The following is a 15,094-nucleotide window of genomic DNA, read 5'->3' on the forward strand; positions in this document are numbered from 1 at the left end:
TCCTGTTGGTTTTCAGGCTAGGATATAATATGGAAACAGCATTAGCTATGCTGGTGGTTGAACTCTAGTGGGGCTGGGACATCTGTGATGCAACTACCTTGGCTTTTCATAAGGTCATGACATCTTTCTGAGCTGATCATAGGGTTTATGAGTAGAAGGCATAATGATAGTTCTTCTTTTTCCTCTTAGGCTTGTTCTATTCAGTGACGTGGAGGAGAAGGTAAAGCATTTTCTGCAGGGTGTATCAGGGCTGGACACTCTAATTGGTTTAACATCTACATGAAACTTTTGTCAAGGTCACCAATAAAATGAAGTGCAATATTATTAGTACACTAATGATATTTGATTTTATATTTCAACCCAACAGTGCTTTCCAGAGCATCTCAGTGAAGATCTGGATGGAAAGAGAGAAGCATAAGTTTAACTCTGAAAATATGGGAAAGGCTGTGGGTCCAAGGGATTTGCTATTTTTACTTCTTTGTCTAGGGCGTATTTATTCCTAGACAAAACTGGCACACAACTTGGAGATTCTCTTGGATTCTTAGTTAATGCTTAAAGAGAAGATGATAGCTATGGATAGATTCATGTGATGTAGTGATTGCGCCATTTTCTGGATTTGGACTTCCTTGTCACTTATGCCCTAATCACTAACATTAGGATTGTTGCAACACACTCTATATGGGTTATCCTTGAAGACTATTTAGAAACTGCAACTGTTATAGGATGTGGCCTTACAAACAATTATGGGTGTGCCCTACTATGCTCACATGGCAACTTCATTGTGTGAGCTAAACTAGTACAATTTAAGGTGCTGCTTGTGATATATAAAATCTTGTCATAGAGCCTGGTTCCTTGAAGAACTACATTTCTCCCATTATTTCTGCTTGCCCGATAAGATCTGGCATAGTAGCATGCTTAGATTTCTGTTCTGACCCCCCTCTTCCCCCGCAATCACAGACACACTCCGAGCCAAAGATACTTCATGAGGTTTATTGCACACACAGACAGATCCTTGGCAGCAATCCAACACAACTCGACCTTCAGAACCCTCCGGCACTGACATGCAATAGCAGCTATCCAGCCTGCCATGCTCACAAGACTACTCCCACAATAGTTCCTGCGTTGACTTCTGCAAAGGGCGTGTGCACAAGTAGTCCTTTTATAGTTTGGAGAGGAGTCTAATTATCAGCAGCTGAGAGCAATTACCTCCTGTAACTGCGCAATTGCTCCTTACGCCTATTAGTGCGCCGGTAACGAGCATCTAACAACTCACTGCTGATGTCTGACTCACTGTCCCGTGACTCCTCCCCACTGCTCCAAGGCATGACATCAGGAGCCCCCTTCCTTTGGCTTTCACCACTGCTCCATGCCTCAGGCGCCTCCTGGTGGCCGACCAGCCTCTCTGATCCCTGCTCGGAGTCAGAACCCTGCCCAGGGTCCTTCACATCCTCCAGAGCCGACTCATAGGGACTCTCGCTGTCGGAGTCTGGTGGCAGCTCCAACGGCTCCTGCTGGGCCACAACAGATTTCATTTAAATAATGTCACTTGGTGGGTCCCAGGAAGTATGGCTTCTCTGTCATGGAGCCTGCAATTTAGAAGGCAGCCCCTCCAAGATGTCTATATTGTCCCGACCGTTATTCGTTAAGCGAGCCTTGAAGTTTTGGCGTTGTGCAGATTTCTCATGTTAATGAAGAGTTGTTTTGGTTTTTTTAAAAAAAAAATCAAGGTCTTTTTTAAAAAAATCTGATCCTGCTTTCTTAGGTGTTTTTATTGTTATCTACCCAGAGAATATATGAAATAAATGTGCAAGTGGCCACAGAAGTACTAGACACTTGACAAATGATGTTTTATAGTTGCTCTAAAATTGTGGCAAGGGGGCTAAAGCTTAAAACCTTTGGCAAGACAAGGTGGCCTTGAATTCAAACTGAAAATGTGAGCTGTGCTATGATTTGGTTTTGTCAGGTCATGAGAAAACCTAGAATAGTTATTATGGCAGGAAGAACTCAAGCATACTTTTTAAATTATTACCCCACCTAAACTCTCCCTCAATAAAATATTGGGTGCCCCAAGTAAAGAAAAAAAATTCCCAAGTCTTAATTATTGCAAGCAAAACATGTAAACATTGTAAATGTTTTTGACAAAAGAAATAGAACATCAGAAATGGGGAACAATTGTTTATAGAAGTTGCCAATATTTTTGTCTCTGTATCTTTGAAAACCACATAATAAACTACAGAAAAATGGTTGTTGTTGCTTTGAATTACAGTATGTTTTCCAGAGTACAAAAGATAATTATTTTCTATATTCAGTTTTATTTTTAAAATAGTTACATTCATTAACAACACATTCGCATGTACACTGTGGTTGTACATTACTCAAATAGATGATCACTGAATTTACTTGAATTTAACTCTTAAGAATTGTCACCTTAAGCACTTGTACAAATGTATTTTCTGATAGTGCTCACTTTATGTACAATGATAATTGAAAATATTTGTTTTATGAAGAAGAAAGGAGCTTTCTTGTTCTTTGGATTCATAATTACATAAATTTGATGGTAATTGTAAAATAAAAATAAACATCAACATAAAGGTCACAGCTTAGACAGCATTATAAAGTCTGATGTTTCATTATTTTATAGATTATAAATAACCACAGCATATGTAACTACATAACTTGTTTTTTGCTAATTATCAATGCTTTTGCTAATTATAAATACTCTTCATAATTAAAGTTTATGTACTGTCATGGACAGAATATTGGTTAGTTTGATTAAGTGAATTAAGTATTGTTTCTGAATGTGGAGTTCTTGATCAAATCAGTCGTGTTTTATGTTCGGGCTAGTGCCCAAATCAGTGAAATGGGAATAAATTGGATCTGCATCCAATAATTTATTTAAGAATTAATATAAATGGAAATTGTAAAACGTTTCCAAAATTTAATATAATAAAGAACATTACTTTGATTGGAGAGCAACCAAAATTAAAAATAAATTTAAAAATATATTTGACATTAAGAAAACATTAGGCAAGGCATCAGATAGTTCATTAAAAAGCACCAGAACAAGACAAAAGTAGAATTAATTCATGGTAGATTTTGGCTGCTCCCTGCCACAGATGGTTGCATTGACAAGGGTACTATGGTAGCAAACAGCTGAAAAAAAGTAAATGGGGAGATGTTGCCATAGCAGCTAGCCACATGGCAAAATGAGGAATGTTGCTTAGCAACCATGAGGGCTTCAAGGCACACGCATTCCATAGAGAGCTAGGAAAGCAACAACTGGAATGGCTGGGGGAGGTGAAAGAATTAAATTGAAGGACACAGAAAGAGTGCTTAAGTGAAGACAAGGAAAAACAGGGGAAAAAGGCAAATTAGCAAGAAAATCTAACACCAGAAATAACTGTGGTGGTGGGTGAAATACTGTAGGAATGTTTTCTTTGCAATAACATTTTGATTCAAGATATTAAAAGTTACTGCAAAATTGGACATTTGTTTGTTGTATACATCTGCAAATAAAATACTCTCCATGGATAACCGGAAAAAGGAACTTTAACAGGCTGCTTAATTTTTTTTTTTTTTACAAATTAATATAAACATAATTTTTGTGATAATAATCCTAATTCCTATTGCACTTGATAAGAGGTTCGTCATTGATCCTTATTAAGCTTTGGAAGTGAAAGACGAAAACATTATGTACAGTAAGTTTGTGCCTTCAGTCAAAAAAATTATAATTTATTTGTCAAAAACAAATGTTTCTGAAATTATAACACCTTTCAACCATTTTTAACTTTTTGGAGACCACCTGAATGGAAAAGCTCATTGTTAAAAGATATGATAATTCTATAATTAATTTACAAAAGACTAAGGGGCAGAAATGACAATCAAAACTAACAAGTAGTGATATTTGTTAGTACAAATTTCTAGTACAAGTTATTCAGCTATTGGTTGGAGCAAAGATGCAACTTATGTCGGAATGTTTGCTAGATATTATCCAATTTCCTCTTGTGAGTCTTTGAATCATTTCAAAGCAGGCTTAAATTAAATTTAGAAGAGCTATCTCAATTTTCATAAAAACTTGCCTAAAGTTTTCTTAAAATTTGGATAGGTAACCTAATTTGTAAGCCGCCCAGAGTCCCCTTGTAGAGGAGATAGGTGGCATAGAAATTTAATAAATAAACAAAAATAAATACCTCTTAGCCATGAATAATGTGGCAATATTGTTCTGAACAAATCTACTGATGCTTCCCACGGACTGGCTGTTTTGTATAATTATGACCAATCTGAAATGGACAGATACATTATAAAAGCAACAAAAAGTAAAACATTGCTTGAGTTCAAATGATAGGTGTAGATTATGAAAATGCTTAGCTTGCTCTCTGTAATAATATTTCCAACATTTTGGGACCTCAAGTGAGAATTCTGGATTTATTTATTTGTTTGTTTGTTTGTTTTCTTGGCTGTCTTTCTCAGATGTCTTCTCTAGCACCAAAGTTCAAAACTGTCAATATTCTTTTTATTTTGCTTCTCCAAAGTCCAGTTTTTGCTTCCACAGAATATCTTTATCACCTGCACAATTCTGATCTTTGTAAGCATAGACATGTCACAGCGTTAGAATATCTTTTCCAGGGTCATCATTGTTACGCTATCAAATGCTAGCCTGTGGCCGCTGTTAACACATGTTTTATAGATGGCACTTCCCCCCAGCAAGATTTGCTAGAATGTTTAAGAATATGTCTGCCAAGTGTTGGAAGTGCAATCAAACCCCGGGCTCGTATTACCACATGTGGTGGACATGTCCAAAGCAAAAAAGTACTGGACTAAAATACACACCTGGCTAGAAAAAACGATAAAGGAACATATAGATTTAAAACTGGAAATATTTCTGTTGGGCAACATACCAGACAAATACAATAAAAGGAATGCATATTTAATAATACATGTGTTAACACGTCCAGAATCGTGTTCGCAAAATATTGGAAGGGCGAGGAGATCCCCACAGAAAAAAAGATAACAAACATTTGAGAATGTGCAGAAATGAATAAACTAACATTTGAAATTAAAGAAAAGGAAGACACTGAATATTTTGAGGTATGGGATATATTTTATCAATAGTTAAATAAGAGAAAAAGAAGTTAGAGCTTCTAAAACTACAAGAGAAAGATTAATTTTATTATAGGGGTTGATTATTGTAACATTAATTTTGATTAATTCTTATTAGTATTAACAATATGTATTAATATTATGAGGGAAAACACTTGTTATGAGATTACTATTAGAGAACACTATTATTATTATTATTATGGTTAATACTCAAAAGAATTGTAACCAGCAACACACTGCCTGTATGGATTTTGAACATGTTGCTCTTTCTATTTATATTAATAAAAAATAAAAAAAGAATTATGACTTAGTTGCTGATGTAAGGAGATCAAAGATCCAGTCATGATGAAGCAAATCTTAATATGCAGTTCAAATTCAAGCATAAGAATTTGTCCTAGGACTGCTACCAAGAAAAGATAGCTTTGCAGTCCTCCAATATCGCTCTGTCCATCTATCTTTCCATCCATGCCTAACTCTAGGAGCAATAGAAGAGAGACAGAAATATTCATTGTCAACATTAAGCTAGAAAGTTTGGTTGGGAAAAAATGAAATTCACTACATCAAACTTGTTTGTCTACATTCTGGAAAAGGGGAGGTGGAGCTTACGTCACCACAGTAATTTACTGTATAACTTTCCCTTGGTTTTGACCTGAAAGGTAGTTTGGAGAATCCCCAAAAACGAGTCAACGGAACATAGATGTTTTCATCTTTTCTACTAAGGGAGTGCAAATGCCCATACTTCTTTCTTCATAACAGTAAACAAATTAAAATAATATATTTTATTGACTCTCTAATGGATTGTAGTCTTTTTTTTAAAAAAAATCAGTTCTTTTATTATGAAAGAACTGGTTTTTTAAAAAAAAAGTATAATCCAAACAAATCTTAGTGCAGGATACTGTGCGAGGATAGATATCAGCTCTAATTCATGCCAATCCTAGGCATTGGAAGTAACTCCCTTTTACCTGTTTCTTCTTCATACTTCTCAGCTCAGTTACTTAAAAGATGTTGTCTTTGACTTAGATCTGGATTTGTCTTTAGGCAGAAGGCTTTGCCATGTTTCAATTTGCTAGAGTACTCCTCTCTGCCCTCTAATACAGAACCACAGACCGGTACTGGTTTGTGACTCATTGGGAACCGGGCTGTGCAAGCAGTGGGCAAGCACCTGAAATTTCATTTGTGCATGGGTGGGAACTAGATTGTGTGTGCAAACCATCCCCTCACGCCTCACTACTGCCTCCGCTGCTATTGTTGCTTCCAGTCCGTGGAACCAGAAAGGTTGGGACCGCTACTCTAGAACAAGCTGATTCTTCCCCTTTTTTTAAAGATTACAGTTCCAGCCATTAATCTACATTAGCCAAAACCATTTCTTTTGAAGACCTGTTCTTGTCTTTCATCTCTTCCCCACCTTTTAGTCTCTTTGGGTCACTTGAATAGCCCTATGCCAATTTTTGAATGCCAAAGTTAGGTGCTAACAGCTGTGGATATTACATACCTGGTCTTTGCTGCAGGAGAGAGAAGAAAATATTGCAAACTGATAGTTCATTATAGTCTATTACTATATTTCCTTGCTTCATTCAATTATGAAATAAATTTATAGTAGAAATATTTCCTTCAAGACATATTCACACTGATGGGAAGGAAGGAAGGAAGGAAGGAAGGAAGGAAGGAAGGAAGGAAGGAAGGAAGGAAGGAAGGAAGGAAGGGAAAGGTGGGAAAGGAAGGAAGGAAGGTTAAACTAAAACTAAACTAAAACAAGAGAATAGTATTTTTTCAACATTTTCCCCTGGTATCCATCTTTTCTTCAGGAGAGACAAAATAATTTGTGTTGTGGAATCAAGATATAGGAACCCAAAGCAAATAACAAAAGCTCACTACAGTATTTATTTTTATCAGTTTATATTGGAAGAATTTCCTAAAGAGCACAATGGGAAGATCTTTTGCAGACAAAAAGATACACTCATATATTTTAGAAAGAAGAAGAAAATGATAGTTATACATATGAATAAGTAATAAATGATGTCATAAATATTCAAACTCTTACTTTCCTGCCCTTCTGCAGTTACTATCTTCAGGAAATAATTACTGCCATATACATACATACATAATCAGTTACATTGCTATAGAAATTTTGATTTTTTTGTAAAAAAAATTCTGTGCTGAGGGTTAGGAACAAAAAGCAAATAAGCACATTCATATATCTGGTGGTCTGTGTAAGTAACTTAGAACAGGGCTGGCAATATTCTGCATAGGGCCAGAAGCCCTGACACTGCTGTTTTCTCCTCCTCCTCCATGTCACAGCTTGCTCTTGTTACCACCAGGTCAGGGACCTGTACCGAGGTGACTGATGAAACTATTGCCAAAATAGCTTCTCAGGAGAAGTGATGACTCTCCCGGATGCTTTCCCAGATACCTCTCCAGATGTCAGCTCCGAGGAAGATGAACCAGTTCCAGGCAAATCAGGAGGGGAGTTGGTCAATGGCTCCAAGCAGCTGTCTGAGAGTGATTTGGCTGAAGCACAGCTGCAGAAGGACAGTCCTGAGGCTTCAGGTGGGAAAGCACGCAGCTACAGCTTTTAGTGATGATGATGATGAGGAACTGCCTTCTGTGGCTGATCTAAGAACATGTAGGGAGAAAAGGCAGGAGGAGTGAAGGTCAGTTAGATTACTCATGAGTAGGCAGCCTTGTCCTTAATGGGCTGCATCAGAAGTTGGCTATTTAGTACAGCAGATGGAGACGATGCTGGGAACAACGTGTTTGTTTTCTTGCTCTGCATTCTTGCCTTGAACTTTGGACTGTCTCTCTTAAGCTGTTTCCTTTGCCTTGCCTTTGCCTGTGATTTGCCTTTTCCTTGGGAACTTGCTTTGGCCTAATGGACTGGATTTGCCTTGAGGACTAGTATTGGCTTTACTTGAGTAGCCTGTTGAACTCATTGGGGGTTCAGCTGGTGCCAGCACAGGAAATTGTTGAGGAATACTAATTCAGGATCGGAAGGCTGAATATGGACTCCTTATGTCTGTGGTGTGTTTTTGCATGAGTAGAACAGTACAGAAAATTGTTAGTACTCTCTCCCATTCTCTTGTAGCGTGGAGAAATATATTTCTTTTTGGGACCTCAGCTCAGATGATTTTGGATGGAAAGTCACATTTAGCTCACAGGCCATAGATTGACTATGACTAGAATCACCTTGAAAGTGATGCCTTGGATGGATCATTCTAAGATAGCTGCTTGTGTGCAAAACAAATGCTCAGTCTCTTCTGCAGGATTTCTATAATAACAATCTTTCTCTTTTTGTGTGTATTCTATAGGAATGAGATCAGAATGGCTCGATTGTATAATGGCTCTTACCATTAGGCTGTAAGGCTATGTCAGTGAGTCGCTGCTAGCACTGGGATAATTGAGGTGAAAAAAGAGTTATGATGGAGGTCAAATTTCAACCAGAAAAAATAAAGTATGGGGGGAAAAACTGAAGGAATACCAGTAGCAAAGTTGAAGTTAGGACTGAAAAAGGAGATTTACAATTGGTCTTTGAAGCTGCACCCATTGCAGCACCTCCATGTCATCCTAATTCAGGCATTTGCAATTGGCACACGTTTATAACCATCGCAGTGCCCCATAGCCCTATGATCACCATTTGTGACCCCCAATAGACAGCTTCTGACAAACAAAATCAGTAGGGAAGCTGGAAGGAAGTCACAGTCGTGTGACATTACACTTAATGACCACAGATGATTTGCTTAACCACTCCAGAACTAACAAACTAATGTCCAAGACAGGCACTGTCACATGATGCTTCTCTTAACAACTGTTTTGCTTAACGATAGAGTTGCTGGTCCCAGTTGTGACTGGGAAGTGAAGAGTACATGTGCTATTAAATAGGGGAAAAAATAGAACAGTGACTTTTAAAAACCACAACATTTTGTGGATTGAATTGAATTGACAGAAGAGGACAGGAGAACAAAAGGATGAACACATACAAGAAATAATATGCAACTGATCTCATTCTGTATCCAACTTGGAAGAACAAGAGCTTTGTTGCTAAAGAGTGGCAGAGGTGGAGATCGTCTATTGTTGTAGATAGGTTGGCCAAAAAAGAATCTGAGCAGATGATCCAGAATGGAATATTGCAGCAGCCACTACATTCCACTCCAGCCATACATGGAATTCATTCTGATAAAGTGACTTCATCCTTAATTAGTTAAACACATAATCATAATTACACATTGTATTTATAGTTGATAAAGACTCAAGAGGTACAAATTAACCATTTTTAAAAAATTGTAATTAATATCATCATCATTGACTCTTCAGTGTTATTAGACACAATAATTCTGGAAAGATTCTGGTCATATAGAGAATCATATAGAGATTCATATAGAGATTTCAAAACATGCAGGTAGAATACTCAAGGGTTATGAGCCAAACAGAGATGACTTTATATATTTTAATCATAATAAAATACATGATTTTAGAACATGTATAATATATATTAGAATATTTATAGTAGATTACACACCTATATTACAGACCCATCCCAGGGAAGATAATAAAAAATGAGATATAGACTGCGTGGTGGTTCAGGGAAAAATGGGAAAAGAAATACGTAATGGGCAGAAGAAATAATTTGAGAAACAGAAGGAAGATTTGCACCCAGAGAATGGTCAAATGAAAGAAATCTAAGTCCTGGGCAGAAATGTAATTTGAAAAAGTGACTTAGATATGACTCTTCCTGGTTTGGTTTGGTTTGGTTTGGTTTTTTGTAATTTTTAAATTAAAATGTATAATTACAAAGATAAAAAAAATGAATAAAAACTGAAGAATATTTAAAATTTCCCCCTTCGTCATAACAAGTACAAACAACTTCAGCAACTAATCACTTTCTCTGATACTATAACAAAAGATCTCTTCTTTCCATATCTATAATCAAACCTTTAAAGGCTTGTTATTTGTTCCTATTCAACAAAAATCTATTGAGAGCTACCAAACACACACACACACACACACAGACACACACACATATACACACATAAGTGGTGGGATTCAAAAAAAAATTCTCTGGGTGTGGCTTGGTGGGCGTGGCAGGAACAGGATACTGTAAAATCTCCATTCTCGCCCCACTCCAGGGGAAGGATACTGTAAAATCTCCATTCCTTCTCCACTCCAGGGGAAGGTTACTGCAAAATCCCCATTTCCTCCCGATCAGCTGGGACTTGGGAGGCAGAGAATAGATTGGGGTTGAGGGCAGTCAAAGGTGGTATTTACCGGTTCTTCAAACTTCTCAAAATTTCCGCTATTGGTTCTCCAGAACTGGTCAGAACCTGCTGAATAACACCTCTCCTATACATATACATACACATAACACAAATACACATACATACTCTGATCAAATAAACCATCTTTATATTCCTTCATTTTACTTTTACAAATATCAAACTTTAATCATTTTAAATAGTGCTCCAGAAATTGGTTTCTTATCATTTTCTCTTTCTTCTCAGTATATCCTTCAAAACCTTCAACAAATCTCTTTCAAAAATTTAAAATGTGAACATTTTCTGCTATCAACCACCCCGTTTCCCCAAAAATAAACCCTACCCCCAACATAAGCCCTACTTATGAATCTTCACAGCCAGCCGGCACCCATTTCATCTGGTTGGTTGTGGTGCCGCAGCTGTGAGATGAGACAGGTGTCGGGACATGGATGGCCTGGCTGCAGAGGCCCTGAGGTAAGCCAGTGTGGGTGCATGGGGAAGCTCCACCACCCCACCTTGTTTTGTGGTTGCGGCACTGGCGTGTCACTCAGTCTCCTACCCTGTTGCAGCCATGAGCAAGCAGAAGTGGGCCAGTGGCTGTGGGGTCCTGCTGAATAGGGCTGCCAGAACTGCTGCCACGAGGTCAGGCAGGTGTCGGGGCCTGGCTGCAGGGACCCTGAACTAAGCTGGTGTGGGATGCGTCAGACAGCTCCAATCCCCCTACCTTGCGACGGTGGCATTGCTGTGCAGCACAGCCTCCTACCCCACTACGAGCAAGCAGAAGTAGCCCTCCCATACATGGAAGAGCTGGTCTTATTTTTGGGGAAACATGGGCATTTATTCCTAACATTCAGGTAGGACTTTTCCTGATGTTTCAGTAATGGTTTAGACACACAGTATGAATATCCAGATGAGAATGATATATATAATTTTATACACTCCTGGGTTTCCCTTTTTCCAACATTAACCATGGCTTAGTGTTACATTTTAACAATGGTTAATATTAATAATGGTTAGTTTTGGAAATCAGCTTAAATCCTGGCTTCAATTGCTCAGTGTCAATGGAACATTGTACCATTATTAATGCTGAAAATGAAGGATAATTCACATCACACTGAGAAAAGAAATGGCAGAGGTATGCAATAATACATCCTAATGATTGTTAATAAACATGGAACATTTTGCTTCTCCCAACCTATTCTTTCAGAAATATTTCTGAATAGTTTTGTGTTTTTTTTAAAAGAAGATTTGGCATGTAACTGTTTCTGTATTAACTTTCAATTTCAACACACCTGGAACTAGATGGGGGCAATGTTTTAAGGAGTTTTGGTATATCTTCCACATGGAGTCTTGCATCTTTTCTTCTTCCAAATTAATTACTTGTTTCTGCTACTTCATCAGCTCTGCATTTGATGACTAAGAGCAGGATAGTTGACATTATTGTTAAGCTTATACTTTAACAAACCAAGTTAATGTATATTAAGAAAACTCTGATAATTCCTTGGGCTTCTGAAGGTCAAGTTGTTCAGAGCAGAAATGAAAGATAATACGCTAGGGCAAGGAAATATTGCACTGTACATGTAGCTGCATCAAATGCTTTTGCACACAGCCCTAAAACCTACTTTTGCACACAGCTCTTAACAATTCAGTCGACCAGAGAGAGAGAGAGAGAGAGAGAGAGAGAAAACCTCAATGACTGTTGCTGTGATACCATTGGAAGCAGATGATTTATTTTCAAGTGGTTGTAAACTGTACATTTCAAAGTATACCATGTCAGTTTCAATACCATTCTAGAGAGGTATAGTCTTAAATAGATTTAGCAGTTTTTAATAGAGGTAAAGTTAGATTCAGATTCATTTAAATCTTGAGAAGTGGGAATAGAACTGAAATTGATATTCAAGTTTCCAGAATAAAAATTTCAATTTACCATTTTTAATAATTTTATCAATTTACCAATTTTTTGTTGCTTTGCTTAACAAAAAAACATAAGACGCAGTTTGCCATTAAGGATTCCCTCTAAATGATAACATCCACTATCCGTTTTTACCACATCAACTAAACTAATCAGTAAACTGTGGATCTAAAGTGTTCACATAAACAAAAAACAGATGCACTTCTTCAGAATCAATTCTAGATAGCTGAGCACATTCTGATATTGATCGCCTCCCGCATTGGCAATATGTGTTTAGAATAAGATTTTGTTTATCAGAATAATATGTTTGGCTAATATTCATTTAAATTATATTGATTATACCTCTGAACAGATAAAAGGTTTGGCTAGAGTGCATGGACAATTCTGCTTTAAGGGGTCAACCTGGATTATATAATGAAAGTGTGAAAGTGTCATTTTTCTTGGCAATCCTTTTCATAACCAAAGCAGAATAGAACCCATTTCTTTGACACAGAAGGATCTATTGTCAAACTCGATTTCATTGAGGGTCGCATGAAGGTTGTGTTTGACTTCGGAGGGACAGGGTTGGCATGGCCAACATGACATCACTTGTGTCTGGAGGCACCTGTGGTGGCCTGAGCACTATGCCAGCCAAAACGGGCTCTCGACCTCTATTTTTGGCTGCGACGACCTTCTGCAAACTTCTGCCAGCAAAAAATCCATTTTCACCGGCAGACGCACTGCGTGCCAGTCCTTTGATGTTTGCAGGGTGACCCCGCAGGCCAGATCTAAGCACCCTGCTGGCCGGATCCTGTCCCTGGGCCTTGAGTTTGACATCTCTGAATTGTTGAAAGACTCCAGAGATAACATGACTTTCAGATAGTTTATCCATCTAACATAGCTGTCCCCAACTTTTCAGGCTCTGGGGATTGGCAATAGTGGCAGCTCTGGGAGAGGATGGTTTCAGCTGTGTGCCCATCACTTGCACAAATGGAGTTTAGTGGGCTCACACACTCGCCCACCATTTAATATGACCTGGTTCCAAACAGCTGAAGACCAGTAGCAATCCGCAGACTGGGGGTTGGGGCCCTTAATCTAGCACAAGTGTCCACACTTACAAAAGTCTTCTCACAAAATCAATTCTTCTATAAATATTCAAGGTGAATCTGCTCCTATTTATAATAATGAAAATTCCATTGTCCAGCATGCAAATATATAATGGAGATGAGCATAAAATCCTGGTCTTTTGGATTCTAGTATTAGACGTTAATGGTATAGCACAAAGAAACCATTTTCTTGGGCCATACTACATGCTAAATGCATCTTCAGAAAGACTATCAAAATTGGGAGATGGAATGAACAGAGGCTTAACCTATTTCTCTCAATTTGTAATTACAAAAAAATCACACAGCAGTTAATATTTTTAAAATAAGCTTTTGTTAGCACGACCAAAGCCTTATATCTCTTCAAATATGCAGTGTTATATTAACAAATCAGGTTTCACCACCATTATATTTTTAATTGACATACTTTCAAATAGGGACTTCAGGATTATATTGAGTTAAAATATTTTAAATATATATTTTCTGTTATGCCACTATATGGTATGGACAGGGGTGGGTTTCAAACTTTTTTACTACTGGTTTGGTGGGTGTGGCTAGATGGGGAGGCATGTGACTGAGTGGGTGTGGCCAACATGACATCACTCACACACATTCAGTCACATGACCACCACCACCACCAAGCCACACCCACCGAAACGGTGATGAAATTTTTTGACAAGTGGTGGTGGGGCACCAGGACAGGGGTCTTCGCTGTCTCCCGGATGGCACTGGGAGTGAGCTGAGCAGCCTGCTCTTAAAGTGACAGCTGTGGCCGATGGACTTGGTCCTGGGCTTTTGCACCTTCTGTCCAGGATGCTCCATTTGCTCCATCTGCCTGGGAGACGGAGCTCAGGGAGCAATGAAACGGCCATTCAGGCGGTCCCGGGACTCCCAAAGCTCATAGTGAGGGGGTCTGTTTTCCTTCCACAGCTGTGACAGCTGGGCCGGGCCAAACAAATAGTCCAAGAGAACACAAGATGAGCGCCGCACCTATCTGCTGGCCTTTTCCGGAAACTCTTGGGAGAAGGGAAAGAGGAGGGAGAAGCGCAGGAGAGGGAGGAGATGATCAGGAAAGGGGGAGAGAGAGAGGGAGGAAGAGGGAGGCTAGGAGAAGGGAGGCAGTGCTGAAGGGTGCATGTGGGGTTTATTAACACGGGTGCTCCGAACAGAGACAGAGAGCCCAAAGGAGCTGAAGCGACTGCCCCTCTTCCCTCTGGGCAAACGAGGTGTTCACTTGCTATAACTTTCAGCTGAAGGAAAAGCCCCAGAGAGATGGGCTCTACACTCTGCTCCGGCGGCGTCAAGTCAACTTCTGCTCTTGAGCTCTCCCATTCCTCCCCAGACGGCAGAGGTCGACCCTGCTTCTCCGGCAGCAGAGTGGCATGGCGGGAACTTTTGACATCACATCCAAGCTCTTCCTGTGCACAACCCCTTCCACTCCCCCTTTTTCTCTCCCCCAAACAAAACATTTCTGCTGGCAAGTCAGCCATAAACCTAGTCGGGCAGGGCTGGGGAGGAATGGGAGAGGTCAAGACAGAAGTTGACTCGATGCCACCAGAGCAGCGCGCAGAACCCATCTCCCCAGGGCTTTTCCTTCAGCTGGCAGCAGCAGGAGGCAGAAGCCGTTTCGGCCGCTCTCTTCCAGAAGCCCTGCTGGGACCAAAAAAGCGCTCTTTTGGCCAGGAAGCCAGCCGAAGCCTCCCAACTTCCCTGAGCAGCCAGCGGCTGCAAGAGACATGAGGGGAGGCAGGTGG

The 15,094-nt window shown here is 39.2% G+C and overlaps 1 long non-coding RNA gene across 2 annotated transcripts in view; it reads left to right on the top strand.

Moving 5' to 3' along the window:
• LOC309394738 overlaps positions 1–15,094 on the top strand; it is a 69,526-nt gene that overhangs the window by 6,677 nt on the left and 47,755 nt on the right. For both annotated transcript variants that reach the window (XR_014175779.1, XR_014175780.1), the window contains exon 2: positions 7,419–7,647. This is a non-coding gene — a long non-coding RNA (uncharacterized lncRNA). The remainder of the gene's footprint in view (positions 1–7,418; positions 7,648–15,094) is intronic.

The sequence above is a fragment of the Natrix helvetica genome (genome assembly GCF_964273705.1).
Source record: "Natrix helvetica genome assembly, chromosome: 6".
Lineage (NCBI taxonomy): Eukaryota > Metazoa > Chordata > Lepidosauria > Squamata > Natricidae > Natrix > Natrix helvetica.